This window comes from Chanodichthys erythropterus, chromosome 3, assembly GCF_024489055.1.
Source record: "Chanodichthys erythropterus isolate Z2021 chromosome 3, ASM2448905v1, whole genome shotgun sequence".
Taxonomy (NCBI): domain Eukaryota; kingdom Metazoa; phylum Chordata; class Actinopteri; order Cypriniformes; family Xenocyprididae; genus Chanodichthys; species Chanodichthys erythropterus.
The window spans coordinates 12,336,812-12,361,765 of NC_090223.1; the positions used below are offsets into that span (position 1 = coordinate 12,336,812).

Below are 24,954 nucleotides of genomic sequence, written 5' to 3' on the forward strand. Positions count from 1 at the left end.
GTACATTTGGAGAAATATTGATATATTCTCATGTTTTGATATTTTTACTCTAACACGTGAGCATTATGGAGCACTAAACACCCTCTTGTACTGGAGGCCAGAGGGCACCCTCGAGCAGAATGTGCAAGAGTGAGACTTTCATTATGACAGAAATCCCTTTCATGACATCCACCGACAGCCTTCTTTAATGCACACAACATTCACAAGATCAGAGAGGAGGGATAGTGTGATATTCACAAGATTATGATTGGGTCATTGTGCACTGAATTTTGGGCTAGCAAAGGCAAGCAAGCATCCAGATGGCAGATGTTTGTGTGGAGAGCTGTGAAACATGTAATTATGGAGTGTGTAAATTCACAGTGTTGCAAGAAGCCGCATGTTTTCTGAGCAGTTGGAGTCTGGATTCCCAGCTATATCTTTGAAGCTATTTCTTGAAAATAAGGACTTTGAGACCACAAAGATTGTTTTAAACGTTTTACTTCACTCTAGTCTTTATAAGAGGATTTAATATATAAGTGCATCAGATGACCTGAGGAGGGCAGCAATACGCCTTTGGAGCATCTAAGTTGCTGCAAATTTCACAAGATGAAGAAGACGAAGAAGACATCCACCGATAATAATATGCAGAGAGAGATTATCTGTGTTCTTCAAGCCATGTCAGGTAGCGTTTATTAGAGTATATTTAGTATAATAGTCTATATTTATAACACAATGCTAATCAACATAACCTGCATCACTGTGCAGAATACTATAAAATAATGTATTTTCTGTCTCTTTTTTGTTCTGAAGCCACGTCAGATCACAGACGATTGTTTAAAACACTCGACTTGCATTAGAGTGAGTTTGGAGCAAAAATATGGTTTTAATCTCATAAATTGTCGTGTTTTGATGGGGTGCTAAGCTAACATGCTTGCTAGCCCTTATGCAGCTGTTTGAATAGTAAAGCTCATCTGAATGTTTGAAAGAAGGTGAAGTGAGAAGAAACAAAAAACAGTGTGGACAGAGAGTCATCAGTAATTTCAATAATGACAAAATAATTATAATTAGAGCCATAACCAAACCGGAGAGCTGTGAATGTGTGCAGGAGAGACTGAAACTGAATGGGGCAATTTGAACCACAAAACAATAGAGACACTGAATAGATGCTTAGAGGATGACAATAAACAGCAGTTAGCATTTTAAATGTTTTCTCAAAATTATCTTCAGATTAATAATATATATATTATTAAAATTGGTATTAAAATGATAGAAGTATTGTATATTTTTTAAATGTTTATATTATGTTATTTTATTGTGCTGTTGCTCAAATATATTTCAAGGTGGGATAAGTAGATTGGACATTGTTAATATTAGAAATCAACCCAAACAAACCCACCCCTCTCTTCATTGCTCCACCTCCAAAACTCACACTCCAATGTTGCTCAGAGTGGGTCTTGAGCCCCGGCCGATCACTGCTAGCACTAACAATGACGCTAAACACCTCATTCTCTAGCAGTGGTCAGTGTGAAGTGGTTTACATGCTCAACTCTATCTGGCCACTGTTACACAGTAATGAGAGTGGATGTCTGTTTATCACAGCTGACGCACAACAAAATAATGATTTAATTTAATATTTTTTACTCACCACTGGAAAGCTTTTCGAAAATAAATGCAGGATTCTAGTGATGTTCGTTTGAGCTATTTTGTATTGTTTTTTTTCCCTCAAATCTCCCTCTTACTCGTTCTCTCTCCTTGATGTTATAGCCACGCCCCCTAATGCTGATTGGTTACGCGATTGATGTTGGGGTCCCCTGACTAACTTCCAAACTGTTTTTCAAAATCTACTTATTGCACCTTGAAGTTCTCACTACAGAAACATGAGATTTGTCTATAATTTAAAAAAAATAACAATTGATGATCAGTGATCAGTGATCCTCATTCATAGAAAGTTTCAGGGACATTACTTAACATTCATTAATTTATAAAAAGGCATCAAAGTGATGATAATATTTTATAGCAGTTGTCTAGTTTCTGCTATTACATCAGGGCTCACTTTATGTATATATGTATATTTCTTTCTTTGGATTATTTTGATGTACTGAAAAAGTTATTTTTTCTTCCATTTTAGATATGATTAAAGAGGAGGAGGAGAGTGAAGAACTGAGTGAAGTGGAGGAGAAACATCATGTCAAACCTGGAGAAAAACCTTTGAGTCGCTCAAAGACTAAAAAGACGTTTTTAAAGGAAAGAAGAACCAAGAAATCTACAACCTGCACTCAGTGTGGAAAGAGTTTCTCAAACAAACAAAATCTTAATCGTCACATGAGGATCCACACCGGAGAGAAGCCATATGTATGCAGACAATGTGGAAACAGTTTCCCATACAAACAAAGTCTTGATGTTCACATGAGGATGCACACTGGAGAGAGATCGTTCAAATGTGATCAATGTGGGAAAACATTTAATAATGCATCAAGCCTGAAGACACACCTGAGAGTTCATACGAAGGAGAAGCCACATTCATGTTCTGTGTGTGGAAAGAGTTTTTCACAGCTGTCATATTTAAAAGCACATCAGAAAAGAGAGTACATGTGCTTAGAGTGTATGAAGATTTTTATTACAGCAAACTGTTTAAAAGTGCACCAGAGGATTCACACTGGAGAAAAACCTTACAAGTGTTCACACTGTGACAAGAGATTCATTCAGTCAGAAAATCTGAAAATACACATGAGGATCCACACTGGAGAAAAACCTTACAAGTGTTCACACTGTGACAAGAGATTCAATGTGTCATCATCTCTGAAAAAACATGAGAGGATCCACACTGGAGAAAAACCTTACAAGTGTTCACACTGTGACAAGAGATTCAATCAATCATCAAATCTGAAAACACACGAGAAGATCCACAGCAGAGAGAAGCTGCACACTTAAGTTAGGGCTGGACAATTATGACCTAAAATCTAAACCTCAATTAATTGAACATTTTACCTCAATTGCGATTAATGAACGATTATTGTGTTTCTGGGTTTTTTGTTTTTTGCCCACAGATCATTTTCAAGGTTTGTTCTGTACATATGCTTGACTAATAAAGGTGGGATATTGTTTCCTATTGAAAGAGTGATCTGACATAACAGCTCACTTTCAGCAGTTATTTTATCTTTGTTCAGTATCATTTCTTACTGGGGCCATATTCACAAAACCTCTTAAGGCTATAAGTAGCTCCTAACTTGCCGATTTAGGAGAAATTCTTTAAAATAATGGGCGTGTCAGTCAAAGGCACTGATTTATGTTTCTGCCAGTGGGTGACCTGTGCCCCACATTACCCACCCCCCCACCATACCAATATTATATTATAGATAAATCCTTGATTAGTATTGGTGTTCTCTAATGGTCTTGTGGTTGATTTTTTGTTAATAGAGTCAGAGGTTCAGCAGTGCACTAATTATCAGTGGTTCGAGTCTGCCCTCATAAAGTTAAAAAAAGTTAATTATGTTTGTATATCAAAGAGCAGGGACATGTTTGTGTGCATTTTGTTAGTGATTTCCCTAGAAAGAAGAGTCAAACGATAGATTGACATGCATGTCTGAAGACTAATTTACACGAGCCACAACATTCCTCATGATTTAAAAAACAACAAGTTTCAGCAATACTTCGTTTCTTATTTAACTCAAATCAACATCAACGGGGTATTTCATTTGCATTATATCCGTGCAGCGTGATGACAATTTCAACCCAAAAGCACATTCTTTTCACGAGTATAGAGATCGCTAAGACATGTGACCAACTGGGAAGCAACGTCGTCAGAATGCAAAGAATTATGGGTATGTTTGGCCCGTTTACATAGGCTGGTATAGCAGGCTAGTGTTATGGCATGAAAATAATTAAAAATTAGTGTGAAAAACAGAATATAATCCTACAAAATGCTGGTGTCTTCTCATTAGTGTAGAAGAGACGCCAGAAGCATCCAGCAATCAGAGTGCCTAGAGAGTGTTTTTTGCTGAATTCAGAACAGCATCCTAACTCATACTATTTCATCCATAGAAAGATATTGTAAAATTAGTAAGAATGTGGTTCAAAATGAAGCATAAGACTTCATATGCCAATTGCAGCATTTTCACCTCAAAGTACACTGGTACGATTTGTCACTCTATACAATGCAAAAACACGGTGAGTCCTCTGTGCATGCGTAGTACTCAAATCCATCAAAAGAAAGAGTTTGACCAATCATAAAAGACAGACACACATACGCACACACACACTCGCCCATGTAAGACCAGGTATATTGCACTCGTCAATCGCCAAATGTAGTCTGTGACCAAAACATTGCATCCTCTGCCAGTTGTTGTTTTGGACTGCGCAGACGACATTTGTTCCATTGTCAGTGGTAATGGCCACGGGTCCATTTGGATTTAACATCCAGGTTGTTGTTACGTCTCTGATGGCCTCTGCGACATTTTCACCCATGTGATCTTGTGGGAAATAAGTAGTTTGAAGACATGCACTTTTAATCTTCCAGTCCTAAATATAATGTATGGTGATGCACATATAGGGCTCGCATGTCCTGCTTCCACATGTCTGTAGTCAGGGCATAGTAAGTAACCACCTCCAATTCAGCAGCAAGCCGCTCTCTCTCTGTAGTGTACAGTTGTGGGAGTTCTTATCTTGCAAAGTAATGCCAACTAGGTAAACTGTATCTTGGATCAAGTGTTTTTAGTATGCGTATAAAGCCACGTTGTTCAACGAAAGAAATGGGTGCCATGTCCACCACTATATGAAATGCAACAGACTCGGTGATGCTACACCACCTTGCGCTCTTTCTTTCATAGTCTACACTCCGCGTTAAAGATTTTTGGAGTGTTATCTGTGTAGTGTTTGTAGTGTGTGGAGTGTTGCCAGAGCTAGTGGGTTTAGTGGCCGTGATCCTTAGTCTGGTGCACTCCTCATATGTGAGCTTGTGCCTTGTCTGTAAATGGTGGAAAAGGTTTGTGGTGCTAGAAGCTTTGGTTGGCACCAACTTTCGGCATTCACGGCAGTAGACATCTGTCTGCTGTTTGTCCGACACCTTAAAACCGAAGTATCTCCATATAATGGAGCCATTTGTCCTTTCTTTTGACATGAGTTCTGTATCTTCTGGGCTGGTTGTGGCAGTAACCAATGAGACAACACGCGAGGGGAGAGGAAACAAAAGCAAGGAGGCGGGGGGCGAGCGGGCGCGAGCACAGCACAGAGAAGTCAAACAAGCAAAGTGTCGTAATCAGAATTAAATATAAACCATATATCGATATATACGATATGTGAAAATCCATATCGTGTCTAAAAATATTGCGATATATCTTAAATATCGAGATATCGCCCACCCCTAGTTTAGACTGTTTTCTCCAGCTATCCAGGCCCAGTTGTGCTGCACACATTTCAGATTAATCTACACACTGATCAACACAGGAGCTTTTAAACTTTCTCAACAGCAGCACAGCTGCTCACAATAATTACTGGTGTCTTCTCATTAGTGTAGAAGAGACGCCAGAAGCATCCAGCAATCAGAGAGTGCCTATAGGTGTTTTTTGCTGAATTCAGAACAGCATCCTAACTCATACTATTTCATCCATAGGAAGATATTGTAAAATTAGTAAGAATGTGGTTCAAAATGAAGCATAAGACTTCATATGCCAATTGCAGATCTGCCAACATGTATGCATTTTCACCTCAAAGTACGCTGGTACGATTTGTCACTCTATACAACGCAAAAACACGGTGAGTCCTCTGTGCATGCGTAGTACTCAAATCCAGCAAAAGAAAGAGTTCAACCAATCAGAGATATTTGTTATTTGCTTAGATAGTTGCACCACTAGCTATATTGACACTAATAATTCTTCATTTCTGATAGACATGCAAAATCAATCGATAGTTATTAATAGAATAACGAGACAAACCATTACATTAATTCACGTTTGGTCCCATTTACTTTTGATCACAGTGCATACACATACAAACTTTTAGTCCAAAAGTGTGCACATTTGTAGAAATGCATGTTTACCTCAGATTTTATTAGATAGAATAAGCCGGGGCGAATGCAGGTTTCCTTATCAGAGAATGTAGATTGCTAGGGGGGTACGGGCTCCCCGAGAAAATTTAGATTTCCCTGGTGTATATATGTGCATTTTTAAGACGTTTTAAGGCCAACAAATTGGATAACATTAGCTTTAAAACCATGTCAACAAATAAATGCATGCACAGTTTTGAGGCAGCTTTAATTGCATGTTTGGTAATGTCATGACTTAACTTACAACAGAAAAACGATGGTCATTGCTAATAAATTCTATTTTTATTGCACTTTATTTAAGCTATAATAAGGTAATTATGCAGTGCGCCTGCCGGCGCATTTGCGAATGCAATTCTTGAGTGTGCGCCACGAGCGCGGTATAACGGCTGATTGGACAGTCATGTTAATTCATGTTAAAGTTTTACCAACATAGCCTGACAACATCTCATCTAACCGCAGTTCACGGTTGTTCAACTGATGCTCCCTCATAGTCACCTAACGCTGGTTTATTGAATTCTTACTGCACGCAGATACTGTAGATGAGAGAGAGTGAAGAGTGGTGCTTAAAACGTTAGCATACCTTTGAACGGACGACAGTTTTCTGCCCCACTTTTACAATCTCCAGGTCCTGGACCCATCCATCTGTAAAAAAGACCTGGGCCTGCTGCAGTGACTTGAAGTTACCTCTCAATGCGCCCTCGTGGACTCGCGCCAAGGGCCCTATAGGTCTGCAGTACATGACGTCACCAAAGTGTGGACTCTGAGGAAGTCCCCAAGTCCGGAGTGTGCCATTTGGGACAGGGCCTCAGGCTGCTCTGGAACAGCAGCGGGCTCGGGCTGCTCTGGGACGGCAGCCGGCTCGGGCGGCACTGGCAGGGCAAGGCGTTTAGTTGGCGCCAGCAGGGCAAGGCGCTTGGGAAAACAGAGACAACCTCTGGAGTGGACTCAGTGGTTGGAGCGGACTTACTGGCTGGAGCGGGCTCTGGAGTGGACTCACTGACTGGAGCGGACTCACTGGCTGGAGCGGGCTCTGGAGCGGGCTCTGGAGTGGACTCACTGGCTGGAGCGGACTCACTGACTGGAGCGGACTCACTGACTGGAGCGGGCTCTGGAGCGGACTCACTGACTGGAGCGGACTCACTGGCTGGAGCGGGCTCTGGAGCGGGCTCTGGAGTGGACTCACTGGCTGGAGCGGACTCACTGACTGGAGCGGACTCACTGACTGGAGTGGGCTCTGGAGCGGACTTACTGGCTGGAGCGGACTCACTGGCTGGAGCGGGCTCTGGAGCAGACTCACATGCTGGAGCGGACTCTGGAGCGGGCTCTGGAGTGGACTCACTGGCTGGAGCGGGCTCTGGAGCGGACTCACTGACTGGAGTGGGCTCTGGAGCGGACTTACTGGCTGGAGCGGACTCACTGGCTGGAGCGGACTCACTGGCTGGAGCGGGCTCTGGAGCAGACTCACATGCTGGAGCGGACTCTGGAGCGGGCTCTGGAGCAGACTCACTGGCTGGAGCGGGCTCTGGAGTGGACTCACTGGCTGGAGCGGGCTCTGGAGCGGACTCACTGACTGGAGCGGACTCACTGACTGGAGTGGGCTCTGGAGCGGACTTACTGGCTGGAGCGGACTCACTGGCTGGAGCGGGCTCTGGAGCAGACTCACTGGCTGGAGCGGGCTCTGGAGCGGTCTCACTGGCTGGAGCGGGCTCTGGAGGGGACTCATTGGCTGGCAAACGGTGCGAACCATGACGTATAAAGGGAGCGCCTGGGGAAACAGCCGACATCCTTTTGTCTTTTCGCGACTGCTTTTGCTCGTGCCTTTTTCACTCTGCCAAAATGTTTATTTAACTGTGCGGTGGTGCCAGATACTCTTTAATCAGTAATCACAAATAATTTAACAAGATAACCCATTGAATTCATTTTGGGAGCGATGGCTAAATGTATTTTTAGTAAAATGCCTGTATATAAGATAAATATTGGCAGAGTTTATACTCTGTCATATATGTGAATCAACTTACTTTGTTGTGTATTTTCAATTTGAAAAATAACTTTAATTGCATAATTTATAATTGTAATAATTTCAATTGTATTTTGAAAAAAAAGTGTCATGGATTTATTGCATTTTGGGGAAAAAATAATATATTTTTATAATAAACTTTTTAAAATCAAAATGTAGATTTGAATTTTTAATGTTTTTATAACCAAAAGATGCAATGTGAAAGTTTAAAAACAGAAAATAGTGGTTTTCATCTTGCCACTTTCTTGGTAAAGAAAACACCTTTTTACTCAAAAATTTTAATCAAAATGGAGTTATTGCGTTTTGGAAACAAACTCTACATATTTAGATTAGATGTGTTTGCACACATGGTATCAGGAAGCAATGAATTGCGAATTGGCCATTAATGCTACAGGCGACCTGAGGTAAAATTATTTTACTCCACCTTCCCATGTAAAACTAATCCTGTGCGAATATGGCTGCTGATGTCTTCAGATCTGCTGTAAATTGACAATAAAGCTCATTTCATTGGTGTCAAAAGACTAAGAGTGTTTGTTGGTTAAATGTGCATTTATTTCTGTATGCTTTCAACTGTTTTCTTACCATTATTTATAATTGCAATAAGTGACATTACATTACTTGTATTCTTTTCTCTAGTTCTTGATATATGTCTGTATTTAAATTAAGAATCAGTTTGTTAGGATTAGCAATAAAAATAATATAAATTACTTTATAATGAATAGACAGACATACTAATGCTTGGAAGTGTCATTTATTATAAAAATAAATTTTTTATTTTAGCAAATCAGCATCTCCCATAGCAGTCACATCATCAGTGATGCTCCTCCCACACCGGGTTTCACCATGAACTAAGCTTGTAATACATCATCAGTGAAGCTCTTCCCACTGTAATTCCCCAATAAATGCTGGGATATTCCCATCAGATGAGCATCAGAGCGTCAGGAGGAGCTGAAATCTGCAAAGACTGAGTTTATTAAAGAGGACAATGAGAACATGAGTGATCCAGAACCCTGCAGAATGAAACACACTGAAGATACTGAAGAACAAAGAGGTTGGTGTTTATTCTTCATTCATTCATGATGCTGAACAACATTCATGTTAAAAAGATTCAAACACTCTATTACAGTTAGATGAACAGTCAAACTGAAATGGGTTAGGCTACAAATGTTTATTTGTTATCAACAAATGGTCAGTAAATGGAGGTTTGAAAAACTTTCATATTAATTGTCAACATCAGTCAGACTGAATATTATTTTAACCTGCTGGAGAATGTTGGCGCACTAATTTGTTCTTTTAGTTCAAAGTTAGTTTTAATGTAAAAGATAGTACTTACCTCAAGCTTCATTATTTGACTTGTGTTTTATTCTGAAAATGAGTTATGGTGTATATTTATAACACAATGCTAATTGACATTGATAATTGACTTGCGTTAGAGTGAGTTTTGTGGCAAAAACAGGGTTTTAATTAGTCTGGCTATCACCAGACCAAGCTCAATTTAAAATTGAACATTGGTCTGGGGAGTTTGCAATGTATTTCCTACTGCACAAGAGGCGTGATCAACGAGCATTAGTCACGCAATTGGATAGTCCTTCAACCAATCAGATTGATGCAGAGTGATGCAAAAACTCCAGACAGGTTTACCGTGTGTCTCAATCAGCTCCCTAGTTCAGTAGTCAGGCCAGTAATCAACCACATTCACTTTCATGATATACTGATTCACGACCTAGGGAACTAGGGAGCTGATTGAGACGCAGGGTTAGTTTGTAGTGGTTTGCAGAAGCAGCAATGGCATCGAGCGATTTTTGCAGGTTGTGCAAAAAAACATGAAAGTGATCGGTGTTTACACCCACTCGAGCAATTTCTTTGCTAACTAAAGAAGTCATTCAGCACCGTCAAGAGGTTAAAAGGCGACTCTGATACTGTTCTGGTTCAGTGTAAATGAACGCGGAATATAGCCGCCCTAAACTACGTCATTGTCATGACAAGCAAAAAGAATTCCAGTCAGCTCAGGCGGCGCGAGATTCAAGAAGCAGGGAGACGAAACATATAGAGCAAATAATAAAAATGTTGTCTACCATCAAGGGGCATTGAAGTGAAAGAGTCCTGTACTCACATCGTGAAGCAAACCACCAAAATAACAGCAGAGAATCATTGTGTGTCATTAATCGCTGTTTGTAATCTTCCTATGAAAAGACTGTCAGATCAACGCTCCGCTACATTTCTCTCAGATAAGGTAAATGCTTAACACAATTGGTGTCACTGTGATTGTGCATTGTTATTTTGGAGAGACGGGTAGATCAGATTAATATAGCTGTCGCTTCTCTATCGTCATCGTGTTATACCCGCCAATAGTGAAGGTGGATAAGCCAGTCTGTGATTGGTTCCCGCAAAAGTGTAACAGCGCAGCAGAAATGAATGCACGGGTTTCAGAGTTGCCGAGCGAAATCAAATCGCCGGCAGATCAGGCTGGGTTTAACCAGACTAGGTTTTAATCTCAAATTGTCGTGTTTTGAGGGTGTGCTAAGCTAACATGCCCTTAAGGTTCGTTTACACTGCACCAAAGAATATACACTGACAAGAAGCGACAGTCAATAGAATGCTCCATTGAAACACCAGCGCCCAGCAGTCGCCCTGTGTTTCCGCCATTTTGGGGTGAAAACCATGTGGTAGTCCAATAGATTTCAATGGGAATATCAGCTGCTTTGTTAAAAAAAAAAAAAAGTACATTAAAGGGATAGTTCACCCAAAAATCTGTCATTAATTACTCACCCTTATGTTGATACAACCATGTAAGTCTTTCTTTCATCTTCGGATCACAAATTAATATTTTTGTGATTAAATATGAGCGGTGGAATACTCCTCCATTGGCTTTAAGGGGGCCCAAACTTGTCCGTCCAGAAAGTCAGTGAAGAAAATGTTTAAATAGTCCATGCCACTACAGTGGCTGAACCGTACGTTTCTCAACCGACGATAATACTTTTCGTGCGAAAAAAACAAACAAAAGAACGACTTTATTCAACTATTCATTTTCTCTCTTGTAGGCCTCTGACGTTAGTTCACGAGAGCTCCATGACGCATGCGCGAGAACTAAACTGACGACGGTCTTCTTCTTCTACTACTTGTTACTGGCTGCTCACTCCTTAGGAGTATTACCGCCACCTAGTGTTCAAGATGAAGTGCTGGCATTGCCGGAAGCGCTAAACTTTGTTTACAAGCAGGTGAACGCGCGCTGTATGTAAGCTATTGAATTCGACAATGATTGTGCTTTTGGTCTCGCTCTAAGTAATTGTTTACAATGGTTAGAAAGTGTGCATTTCCTGGATGTCCGAATCGTGAAAAACTAACGAGTAAACGTAAAGGTGCCTTAACATTGCCACAAAATGAACGGCTTACCTTTCACCGTTTCCCATCAAATGATCGTGAGCGACTGAATCTATGGCTGCTGGCTGTTCAACGGGATGTTAATTTACCGATTAATTTCGTCAAGCACATGAAGTTGTGCAGTGAACATTTCTCTCCAGACGACTTCAAATCAGTTCAACAAAAAAGATTACTGAAATCAACAGCTGTGCCCAACTTATTTATACAGACCAATAAGGTAAGTGGAAGCAGTATGTGGTAATTGTTAAAGTCATGATACACTCATTTAGTTTTGTCTTTATTTGTATATGGCTATATATTAAATAAAAAAACAAAAACAAACATAATACATGATACAGTGAATTAAAGCCGAGTTACAACATTGACTTGAAATGTTTTAGGAATCAAAGGATCCATCACAACTCAGTCAGGACCCCCAGTCAGCAGGTCCACTCCTTACAGGTCTTCTTCCACAAGTAACTGATCAAAGTGAAAACACAGTTACAGAGGAAATATTGTCAGCTGTAAATTTAGCCTCGGACGTCTCTTCCAGTTCACTTTAGGCAAATTAAAAAACACTTCGACTTAGCAGGGGCGGAAAACCGGGATCCTCGGTTATACAGCGAAATACACTTGTCCCATTGTCTGCGTTATCAAAACTTTCAAGCTGTGGCATGACAATGTCCCAATCGATGCAGCACATGCTCTCCTGTTCAGTTGGCATCGCCTGGCACTGATTACATTTACACCACCAGCTCTCCAATGCTCTCTGTCTTTCGGAAGCTTGAGACTGTGCTTGTGTTGCAGCGGCAGCCTCTTCCATCTCTTGCCTTTCAATGTCTGTGTATTCAGGTTCGAATAAGTAAGGTTGGTTAAAAGAATTCAAGTCTTCATCTACGTCAAAATCTGCCGACATATTTACAAATAATGTTTTTTACATACAGCGCGCGCGTTCACCTGCTTGTAAACAAAGTTTAGCGCTTCCGGCTATGCCAGCACTTCATCTTGAACACTAGGTGGCGGTAATACTCCTAAGGCGTGAGCAGCCAGTAACAAGTAGTAGTAGAAGAAGACCATCGTCAGTTTAGTTCTCGCGCATGCATCATGGAGCTCTCGTGAACTAACGTCAGAGGCCTACAAGAGAGAAAATGAATAGTTGAATAAAGTCGTTCTTTTGTTTGTTTTTTTCGCACGAAAAGTATTATCGTCGGTTGAGAAACGTACGGTTCAGCCACTGTAGTGGCATGGACTATTTAAACATTTTCTTCACTGACTTTCTGGACGGACAAGTTTGGGCCCCCTTAAAGCCAATGGAGGAGTATTCCACCGCTCATATTTAATCACAAAAATATTAATTTATGATCCGAAGATGAAAGAAAGACTTACATGGTTGTATCAACATGAGGGTGAGTAATTACTGACAGAATTTTCATTTTTGGGTGAAATATCCCTTTAAAGCTGAAATTAGCCGAAAACCTGAATGATGACAACACCGAATAACGTACAAACACTAGACTAGTGATCATTTAATTTTTATAACGGTTTATTATACAGACTTTATTTCTTCCACCTTTTTTCTCCACAAACCTTTGCTCTCTAGAGACCCATGTCAGTTTTGGTTAAAATTCTTTAAAAGGCTTATAAACACTGAATTATTACTAACATCTGAAATTAAATTAAGGACATGCATCAGAAAAATCGGGAATGTTTGACAATATGAATAAGAGCTTGATTTTGCAGTGTTGTCTAATGTCCGTTAAAACAAAAGTGTGAATTATGGGATAACGGACACAGCAATGCATCATGTATTATAAGATTGTTATGTTTGTAGCGTGATCCATTAAAACGTACATAGCTATTTCAATTCAGACCTAGATATTATTACTATTACTCCACTAGGTCTGAAATATATTGTTTGCTGCAAACATGATGATCTTAAATTTATTAATTATTAATTTACTATTAATAAATGTGTAAAGTTGCACAAAATGTAAATTCTCAATAAAGTAGGCTAACTATGTTACCTTAAATGGTTGAATGGTTGGATTCCACAACTGTTAATAAAACATATATAATACAATACAACATTTACTGTGGGAGCCATACAATGTACTGTTGACTTCATAAAAAATTTAAAAAAAAATGTTCTATTGTGCTTCTGATTTGACAGTGAAATTCACAGATTTTGGGTGTGTAAGATGTGAAGGATTCTATAGTCCAGTTAGTATTTTCACCCCATAATGGCAGCCGTGCTACCGGAGTGCAATCTAGTGGATGTTAGCAAAAAATTATCGAAGTGTCGCCTCTTGGTGTTCCATACTCTTTGACTGCACGCAGCTGCGGTGCGTCACGGCTCCGTCAAAGTTTTGTTCTGTCCTCTACGCGGTGTCCACGCACCAGAAACTGCGAAAAGAGCCAGTTATGCAGAATATAAGATGGTAAATATTTAATTGATGAGTTTTCAACACAATATATAACAATACAATTGATATGGTATGATTTTACCTCAAAATTCAACAATTTGACACAAAATGATGACTGCAAATCCATGTTTCTCCACCTGCAGTCCAGCTGTTTCTGTGAATTGCAGTGATCCATTTGCTTCTTTTCTTTCTGTATCTTTCGGCAGTCTTTAAATATACACCTATATACAGTGCACTTCTAGACTGAAAAGTCTCATTGTATTCTCTTTTTTTTTTTTTTTCATAAACTGCCAATTGTTTGCTTTCAAATGAGACCATATGCTCTTCGTGTGAAGGGTTCATGACCAGAATCTGTTTTAGTTTGTCTGTGTCATTGTTACGGATGCTGGTAGAGATGAGGCTGATACGGATTTCCACAATACGGATGATACGTTTATTCAACAGAAAGCAGGGAACACCAAACATACATCTTAACAAAACAGAGAACGGACGAGGAGTGAAGGGAGTGAGTGCAATATATGGGGAGTGCTGACAATAGAGTCCAGGTGCAGGTGATCTGTGATGATGAGGAGCTGACGAGGGAAGTGTGTGCAGGTGAGGAGAACAGGAGGATTCTGGGAAATGGAGTCCAGGGAAACAAGGGATCTGTAACAGTACCTCCCCCTCCCGGTAGGCGCGTCCTCGCGCCGTAGATGTAACAACCGGGAGGGGGGCGGGCGCCCTGGAGACCTCAAACCGGAGCAGGGGGATGAGTAGACTGGAGTGGAGGTCTCCAGGGCGGGCTCAAAAGCCATGGCGGGTCAGGAGCCGAAGGCAGCCATGGCGGGTCAGGAGCCGAAGGCAGCCATGGCGGGTCAGGGGCTGAAGGCAGCCATGGCGGGTCAGGTGCAGCGGGCAGCCATGGCCGGTCAGGTGCAGCGGGCAGCCATGGCGGGTCAGGAGCCGAAGCCTTCGAGGCGTTGAGCCCAGGCGTCGCTGAAGGACTGGCGGGTGATGGCGGAACCGAAGGCTCCGCCGACCGAAGCGCAGCCGGGACTCCAGAAGGCCGCAGTAGAAGCAGTAGGACAGCCAACAAAAAGAACACCGGGGGGAGTGAGGAAGCCAACTGAAACTGAGGGACGGAGTGACGGAGCGGAGACGGAGGAGTGTAGTCCAGAGGGAAGGGCAGGCTGACGAGTGCACAAGGTGTGAGTGGAGGCAGGATGGATACTGGTGACGCTGGTGGACTGATGGGTAACGGTGGAGCAGAGGGAGGTTGGAGCCGGGGTGTAGGTAATCGCCCAGAGGTCCGAGGTGGAGATCTGGGCGAGGGGGCTTGAGGTGAAGGTTCAGTGCTGAGACATATGGACGGAGGCGGGAGAGGGAGGCAGGGAGGGGAAACAGTCTTTGGGCTGGAGGTTTCAAAAACACAGTTCATAGGAGCAGTTGGTTCGGCGGCGGCGGCTGGAGCGGCTGGCTCGGCGGCGGCGGCTGGAGCGGCTGGCTCGGCGGCGGCGGCTGGAGCGGCTGGCTCGGCGGCGGCGGCTGGAGCGGCTGGCTCGGCGGCGGCGGCTGGAGCGGCTGGCTCGGCGGCGGCGGCTGGAGCGGCTGGCTCGGCGGCGGCGGCTGGAGCTGAGGGCTCGTAGGCGGCGGCGGCTGGAGCTGAGGGCTCGTAGGCGGCGGCGGCTGGAGCTGAGGGCTCGTAGGCGGCGGCGGCTGGAGCTGAGGGCTCGTAGGCGGCGGCGGCTGGAGCTGAGGGCTCGTAGGCGGCGGCGGCTGGAGCTGAGGGCTCGTAGGCGGCGGCGGCTGGAGCTGAGGGCTCGTAGGCGGCGGCGGCTGGAGCTGAGGGCTCGTAGGCGGCGGCGGCTGGAGAACTTTGCTCGGCGTCGGATAGAGCTGAGGGCTCGTAGGCGGCGGCGGCTGGAGAACTTTGCTCGGCGTCGGATACTGGAGAACTTTGCTCGGCGGCGGAGACTGGAGAACTTTGCTCGGCGGCGGAGACTGGAGAACTTTGCTCGGCGGCGGAGACTGGAGAACTTTGCTCGGCGGCGGAGACTGGAGAACTTTGCTCGGCGGCGGAGACTGGAGAACTTTGCTCGGCGGCGGAGACTGGAGAACTTTGCTCGGCGGCGGAGACTGGAGAACTTTGCTCGGCGGCGGAGACTGGAGAACTTTGCTCGGCGGCGGAGACTGGAGAACTTTGCTCGGCGGCGGAGACTGGAGAACTTTGCTCGGCGGCGGAGACTGGAGAACTTTGCTCGGCGGCGGAGACTGGAGAACTTTGCTCGGCGGCGGAGACTGGAGAACTTTGCTCGGCGGCGGAGACTGGAGAACTTTGCTCGGCGGCGGAGACTGGAGAACTTTGCTCGGCGGCGGAGACTGGAGAACTTTGCTCGGCGGCGGAGACTGGAGAACTTTGCTCGGCGGCGGAGACTGGAGAACTTTGCTCGGCGGCGGAGACTGGAGAACTTTGCTCGGCGGCGGAGACTGGAGAACTTTGCTCGGCGGCGGAGACTGGAGAACTTTGCTCGGCGGCGGAGACTGGAGAACTTTGCTCGGCGGCGGAGACTGGAGAACTTTGCTCGGCGGCGGAGACTGGAGAACTTTGCTCGGCGGCGGAGACTGGAGAAGCTTGCTCGGCGGCGGAGACTGGCGCTGCTTGCTCGGCGGCGGAGACTGGCGCTGCTTGCTCGGCGGCGGAGACTGGCGCTGCTTGCTCGGCGGCGGAGACTGGCGCTGCTTGCTCGGCGGCGGAGACTGGCGCTGCTTGCTCGGCGGCGGAGACTGGCGCTGCTTGCTCGGCGGCGGAGACTGGCGCTGCTTGCTCGGCGGAGACTGGCGCTGCTTGCTCGGCGGAGACTGGCGCTGCTTGCTCGGCGGAGACTGGCGCTGCTTGCTCGGCGGAGACTGGAGAACTTGGCTCGGAGGAGACTGGAGAACTTGGCTCGGAGGAGACTGGAGAACTTGGCTCGGAGGAGACTGGAGAACTTGGCTCGGAGGAGACTGGAGAACTTGGCTCGGAGGAGACTGGAGAACTTGGCTCGGAGGAGACTGGAGAACTTGGCTCGGAGGAGACTGGGGTTGAGGGCCATTTCATCCCCTCAAAAACAATTAAAATCCCCACAGGCACTGGAGCTGGCTCTGTGGGGACTGGAGCTGGCTCTGGAGATACTGGAGCTGGCTCTGGAGACACTGGAGCGGGCTCTGGAGACACTGGAGCGGGCTCTGGAGACACTGGAGCGGGCTCTGGAGACACTGGAGCGGGCTCTGGAGACACTGGAGCGGGCTCTGGAGACACTGGAGCGGGCTCTGGAGACACTGGAGCGGGCTCTGGAGACACTGGGGCCGCTTTCTTCCTCCTCCTCCGCTTACTGGGCCCAGTAGCGGAATATGGGTCCAGCCTGGGGCAGGCAGGGAGTTCGCTGGAGCGGTGTGCGGAGGAAGCCGGAGGTTGACTAACTGGCCCGGCCAACCGTGTTTCTGGATGGACTGGACGACAACACTGATCCTGAACCTCTTCTACTAAGAATTTGGAGCCATTCAACCACAAAATTAAATTGATAGTATCGCTTAAGGAGAAACAAAAAACAGGTTCATCAAAACGGATAGTGTCGTCATCCAATCCATCCAAAAACAAGGAGATCAACTGAGCATCAGGCCAGTCAGACAAGAAAGCAAGCTCCACGAACTCCTCCACATACCTCTCCAGCGAACGACCCACCTGTAGGAGCCCGATGAGGCGATCGCCGGTTGTCAGGAGAGTGAGAGGCGCTGGAGGAGCAGGAGCCAGGGAGCTGGTGGAAGTCTCCATATTTTTTTTTGTGGAAAATCCGGTCGTTTAAGGTCCGTTCTTCTGTTACGGATGCTGGTAGAGATGAGGCTGATACGGATTTCCACAATACGAATGATACGTTTATTCAACAGAAAGCAGGGAACACCAAACATACATCTTAACAAAACAGAGAACGGACGAGGAGTGAAGGGAGTGAGTGCAATATATGGGGAGTGCTGACAATAGAGTCCAGGTGCAGGTGATCTGTGATGATGAGGAGCTGACGAGGGAAGTGTGTGCAGGTGAGGAGAACAGGAGGATTCTGGGAAATGGAGTCCAGGGAAACAAGGGATCTGTAACAGTCATATTAACAGATTGACTTTTTACATTTATTTTATATCCGGTTCACATTTTGCATCATTACCAGGTTTTTAGACATTTTCAATATAGTTTAAAACATTATTATATTTTAGGAAGTAAATTAACTTTCCAGAATGACTGGCAAGGTTGTAAGCACAACAACTGCACTTCTGCAAAATCCGATTTATACTTACTGATAAACTTGTAGTTATTATAAACCATTCATAGTTATATAAATTATTCTTTTTACAGTAATTTTGATAACAGGGTTGATGAATGCAATAAATGCTGTACTGTTTGTGTAAAAACAGACAATGGATTGAGATTATTTTCTTCTCTTTCCATCATGCTGTAGAAAGAGCCCAGATGAGTGTCACAATTTTCCAAATGATCCGAATCACGAATCAACTCTTCTGTTACACAAGCATTGCGAGAGGCATTACACAATGCATTGCGAGAAGTGCAGATGATGAACGAACAAGGGAATTTATAGGGAAATATAAAGAGTCATTTACTTTAAAACCAAGCAACTGAATAGGCGGATATGAATATCCAGCTATCGTGAAAACACTAATCGGTCTTTGTCAGGTGACGTCACACTCGTGAAAACCGAAGTGCATTATGGGTGTCGCCGCCATTTGTGAGGTATCCAAACAATCTCTGTATCAGTGCAGAGTTGTTTCTTCTTTGGCTTCTTTTCATTGTAAAAATGGCACAGTTTTGTTGTGTGAAAAGCTGTAAGAATATGTCCCACGATAGAAAATGTCAAAAACTTTACTACGAGATTAGATTTAGTCGGTTTCCTACTTGAAAAAAGGCTTGTACGGAGAGTATGTAGAGGAAGTAACAGAGGCACCGGATCGCTTGGGTTGCCGCGGTGAGACGCAAAACATCACTTTCGTCAAGATATCTCCATTCACGTATGCTTGCTCTCTAACGTGCATTTTCACAAAGGTGAGTTAGAGATTTCTGTTTTCTAAAGTAGCAAACGGTATAGCAACGCATTGTTTTGAATTGTATGTGCTATGAAACAATAGTCAATTTAAACTGAATCCCTTGAATATGTCTACATTTTTTTTATTATTCTTAATTTTGCTAAGGCATTTTTATTTTATATACTTAAGGTACGACATTTTTGCTCTGTATCCATATGCTGATTCTAATTTTCTGACTACTTTTTACAGCTGTGGTCTTATATAGCTAAAAACCTTCTGATTTCATTGCAGATCAGCCTGCTTAAAGATCATGGAGACTGACCCAACTGGACACCATCCCTCCCTACATTAAGGCCACATCAGCATTAAACACAGGCTGTGTCTCAATCAGCTCCCTAGTTCAGTAGTTAGGGCACTGATCAGGAGAGCTCAGAGCTGATTGAGATGCACACACAGACACTAAGTAAGGAAAAACAATGCAGTCAGCTACTTGGGTAAAGTTGGTTTTGTATTCGCACATTCAGACTTCTGATAAATTCAGACTTTCCAATAAATATGCAATAAATTAACGTTTGCGAATTTTAAGCATCGATATGATATTGACAACCAACGATTGTCAACTTACAACATTTTTCACAGTCGACCAAAATAGGCAAGTATTGTTTAATGGCATATTTACTTGTGAATGTCCAATGTAGTGTGATTAACAAGGCTATTGAATACGGATGTCCGAATGTGCTAATATAAAACCAACTTTACCCAAGTCAGTCAGCTGACACTATGGTCCATCAGGCTCCATTCACACTGAGAAGATGCAGGAGGCTGGAGGAGATGGTGATCTCATGTGCAGAAGTAAACCGACTTGATATGTACAGGATGTCTGATGTTTGTTTTGGAGATGATGATGTTAATGTACTATACGTGTCTGCCAAACCTGGGAACCTTTATGGCGTTATTACAATTTTTTTTTTTTTTTTTTTTTTTGGTGCCTCTGATTCCAGACGCAACAAATACAAATTTCAAATGCTTCTGTGAACCTTAATGTACCTCAGATTTGATCTGCCTGCACAACACTTGTTTCCCCTGAGACAGTATACAGAACATTCAATGAAACTGTTTCATATGTGTCATATCTATATGCAAACCTGAAGCTTTCAGCTGTATGGGCAGACAGAAGATTTGCACAGAAATATGTCTCCTTTGTTTAAATACAGAGTAGCAGAGATTATTGACTGTTTTGAGATTTTCACAGAGAAACCATCCAATCTGACAGCGCATGTTTGAATCTTTTGTAGAATTGTAGTGTAAAAATGTGCTGATGCTTTATCCAGTCTTGCATGAACAATAAAGCATGCATAATTAAATTTTTCATGCTGATTTGTAGATTTATTTTATGAGTTCACAGGTATATGCACTTATAGTATTAACAGGATAATTACTAATATACACAATCTGTAAACCAGATATTTAACTTGCATGACATATCTTTGTTTTTATTATTATTAAGGCCTTTGGACCAAAAAAAAGAAGAAAAAAAAGACTCATAATATCATTGACCCAGACAACACAGAGGTAGATGGAGGACAATAATTTACAAATTATTTTGGCTCTAAAAGGTATACTATATCAGAATGTACTATAGTAAAATACACTTAAATTCTACATACATCTCTGATGATGCCTTGTTTATTGGAACAATGTTTAACGTGTTAAACATTGGTTTATGTACTTAATGCAATAAAGAAAAAAATGCATGAAAAAAGGGGTAGTATTAGTTCAAAATTCTTCCTGATGACAACACTAAACCATCCTTAATCAGGCACTTATGATATACAGTTAACACGACATCATCATCATTATCGTTTATCGCAGTCCTTCCTTCAGAATATAAATAAATCCTGCACCCAGCCATTAGTGAAATGTTGTGGGTTTCGAGATATTTATAGTTTTTAAATTGTTCACTAGTATATGCGTTTATACCATAAACAAGATAGTTTACAATATTTAAGTATGATGATTTAGGTAGCAATGCGGGGTCAGCAGCACTCCAACTTACTGCAGTCAGTTCGTACTGATCTATGTTATGAATGGATGAAAATTTCTCCAAATAACGGTCCCTGGCATCTTTGGTGAGTTTATCGCGATATGACATTTTAACTTTTTTCTTGTGCTTTTTCATTTTTGCGAGTTATTTGCTTGTTATCTCAACTCGCGTAATCTCTTTCATTCTCACAGTCAGCAGGGATACCACAAATATGGCGCCGTGGTGACGTCACACACAACAAAATCAAGTGTCTGACAAAGACCGATTAATAGCTCAATAACAAGATCGACAGTTTAAGACATTACATTTTACAAGCACATTACATTTACAAATACAATACATTTTCTTTTAAAATCTACAAGAGACTTTATTGATTATTATTCTAACATGTACACACTGTAGTGATTAATCAGTTATTAATCAATTTATGGGTGGAATATGAATATAATAATTCATAAGGTTTTATGAATAATTATATGCACATACCAACCCAATGGGGAATTAACCATATATGGTGAATTAATTACAACGAATTATAATCAATCACATATATGATCAGTTCTGGTTTAATAATTATTTAGAAAACTATCGGTCCGTCCAGCAAACCGGTAAGTTCTCCACAGACTATTACGACAGAAATGTTATCCTCTGGCCACGAAGATAAATTCCTATGATAGCATCCAAACGTAAAGCAAGGATATTAGGATCAGAATGTTAAAGTGACTCGGTTGTTGTTAAATGAGCAAGTGAACAAAAAGCATGGATATGATGTGTTTAATATACAGAACGGGTAATACAAAGGTTATACGGATAAAAAAACAGAGGATGTATCAAGAAAGGATTACTTGACTTGATCTTCACACCAGATTCAACAAAGACAAGGAGACTTGGAGCAGACGCTGCACAGAGACACTCACGGAAGACTAGAGAACACAGAGGATTTAGGAGACACACTGGAGACAGGTAAGGAGTCAGTAAGGTAAGCATTCAGGTTAGTATGTGTTAACAAGACCGGACAATGACTGAGTGACTGTGAGTGTCGTTTATAGTGCTGCTGATTGGACTGGTGATGAGTGTCAGGTGCGTGTGATCAGTACTCTGGTAAAGAGTGTGACGTGATTGGCTGGGTGCAGAGCCTGGCGTGTCTGTGACATTACCTCCCCCTCTCCAGAAGGTGTGTCCTCTCGCCTCAGATGAGCTACAGGCAGGTGCGAAGCGTGCAGGCGGGTGCGGAGGTCTCCAGGGCGGTACTAGATCCTTGGCCCTCATGGCGGGTCAGGAGCCAGGGATGGCCACGGCGGGTTTGGAGCCAGGGATGGCCACGGCGGGTTGGGAGCCAGGGATGGCCACGGCGGGTCAAGAGCCAGGGATGGCCACGGCGGGTATGGAGCCAGGGATGGCCACGGCGGGTTTGGAGCCAGGGATGGCCACGGCGGGTTTGGAGCCAGGGATGGCCACGGCGGGTCTAGAGCCAGGGATGGCCACAGCGAGTCTGGAGCCAGGGATGGCCACGGCGGGTTTGGAGCCAGGGATGGCCACGGTGGGTCTGGAGCCAGGGATGGCCACGGCGGGTCTGGAGCCAGGGATGGCCACGGCGGGTCTGGAGCCAGGGATGGCCACGGCGGGTCAGGAGCCAGGGATGGCCACGGCGGGTCTAGAGCCAGGGATGGCCACAGCGAGTCTGGAGCCAGGGATGGCCACGGTGGGTTTGGAGCCAGGGATGGCCACGGTGGGTCTGGAGCCAGGGATGGCCACGGCGGGTCTGGAGCCAGGGATGGCCACGGCGGGTCTGGAGCCAGGGATGGCCACGGCGGGTCAGGAGCCAGGGATGGCCACAGCGGGCCAACAAACTTAGAACCATTTAAATACAAAATCAAATTAATGGTATCGTCTAAGGATAAATGATTGGCAGGTTCATCAAAACGGATCGTGCACTTGTCCAGCCCCTCCAGAAAAAGGGCATTTAAACAAGCATCTGGCCAATTCGTCACATAAGCCAACTCAACAAACTCCTCCACATACCTCTCCAGTGAATGTCCCTCCTGCAGGAGCCCAATGAGGCGATCCACGGCAGTAGCTGGTGTGGGAGGTACCGGAGGAGCAGACACCTCGGACATGAAAAATAATCCCATCCTGAGTAGTGTGGATTTCCAGTGGTATCAGTCTGTAGTGCTCAACGTGGTTGCTCAGCGGTGTATGGTCTGGTCTTCTGTTACAATACAGAGGAGGTCGGAAACACAGGTACAGTTTACGATGTTTATTGAGACAACCAGAGCGGAGTGCAGGTGAATTAAGCAGATGAAGTTTCCAGACAGAATATATATCAAGACAGTGATATTTGACTTGATCTTCACAACAGGTTCGATGAAGGCAGAGAGGCATGGAGCAAAAGAGGTTTCCAGACAGAGGATATATCAAGACAGGATTACTTGACTTGATCTTCACACCAGATTCAACGAAGACAAGGAGACTTGGAGCAGACGCTGCACTGAGACACTCACGGAGTACTGAAGAACGCAGAGGATCTAGGAGATACAGACAGGTTAGTATGCGTTAACGAGACCGGACAATGACTGAGTGGTGATTGGACTGGTGATGAGTGTCAGGTGCATGTGATCAGTACTCTGGTGAGGGAGTGCGACGTGATTGGCTGGGTGCAAAGCCTGGCGTGTCTGTGACAATTAACTATGCACCGATTCAGGCTGCGGCCCCTTTAAATCCTCACACCCCCCTCTTTTGCAAAAATCAAATTTACATTTGAAGGAGGAAACAATGGTGTTTGAGACTCACTGTATGCCATTTCCATGTACTGAACTCTAAGTATTTAACTATGCCGAGGTAAATTCAATTTCAATTCTAGGGCACCTTTAATAGATCATGCTACAAACATAATGATCTTATGATACATGATGCATTGCTGTGTCCGTTATAGCATAATTCACACTTTTGGACACTTTTGCTTTAAAGGTAGCCTACAATATGTAAAATTTTTGCAGTAAAATATCCAAAAACCACTAGGCTAGTGTTATATATTTTGTCCAGCTGATTACAAACAATATCTCTAATGTTTTCAACTACTTGTAAATCATGAGAAAATTCTCATTCTAAACAGTGACACGGGGCAGTGCAGTCGCCTGTCAGTTACCTTTGTTACCGCCTTTACTGACGTAGAAACCACATGACAACAGTGCCGTGGACAAATGCTGAAGTAGAGTCTAGCATCCAGCAAACCACTAGCTTGCTTCAAGCAGTTCCTTATTTACTTCTTGCACGTTTTATGGTGGATTGCGTTACTTATTTATGGAACATAATTACTGTTTACCATCTGCCGCTGGTTCTGTCGACAAGAACAACTCCCGTAAACTCATGACCGGAAAAGCGGAAGCGGCGCCGGCGACTGTGTCATAATAAAAGTCCCGCTGCTCGTGAGGTGTGTGTTGATCAATCGCTGCAGCTCCTCGTTCAGCTCCCGCAACACTCGGTCCTGCTCTGCTTCATACTACAGTAACGTTAATAATCGCATCCATTAACATGAGTTCTTCCAGACTACAATCCCTATTCTTTTGCACCGTCCGTTGAGATGGAGACCACACGTCCCAAGTTTCCACTCTAAAACTTGACGTCATCAAACTACGCCTTTGTTTTGAATAGGCTTCTAGCGACCTCTAGCGGAAAAAAATATCACAAATTGTACCTTTAACGGACATCAGACAACACTGCAAAATCAAGCTCTTATGTTCATATATTTATTGTCCAACATTCCCAATTTTTCTGATGCATGTCCTTAATTTAATTTCATATGTTGGTAATAATTCAGTGTTTATAAGCCTTTTAATGTTCTATTGACTGTCGCTTCTTGTTAGTTCTTTGACGCAGACCAGTTCTTGTTCTAACAGGAGGGGGAGACATAAAACGGAATATATTATTTTAAGACAAAAAGGAACAGTTTCCCCATACTCTTATAAGGATATAAAATTTACATAGAGACATGAAAATAAAATAGAAATATAATTCTGAGGGAATGATTTAAAGTTTGCTGGAATGG

At 43.6% G+C, this 24,954-nt stretch overlaps 1 pseudogene; it reads left to right on the plus strand.

Annotated features, from left to right (window-relative positions):
• Nucleotides 1-598: 598 nt before the first annotated feature.
• LOC137003338 (zinc finger protein 585A-like) overlaps nt 599-24,954 on the plus strand; it is a 55,640-nt pseudogene continuing 31,284 nt past the window's right edge.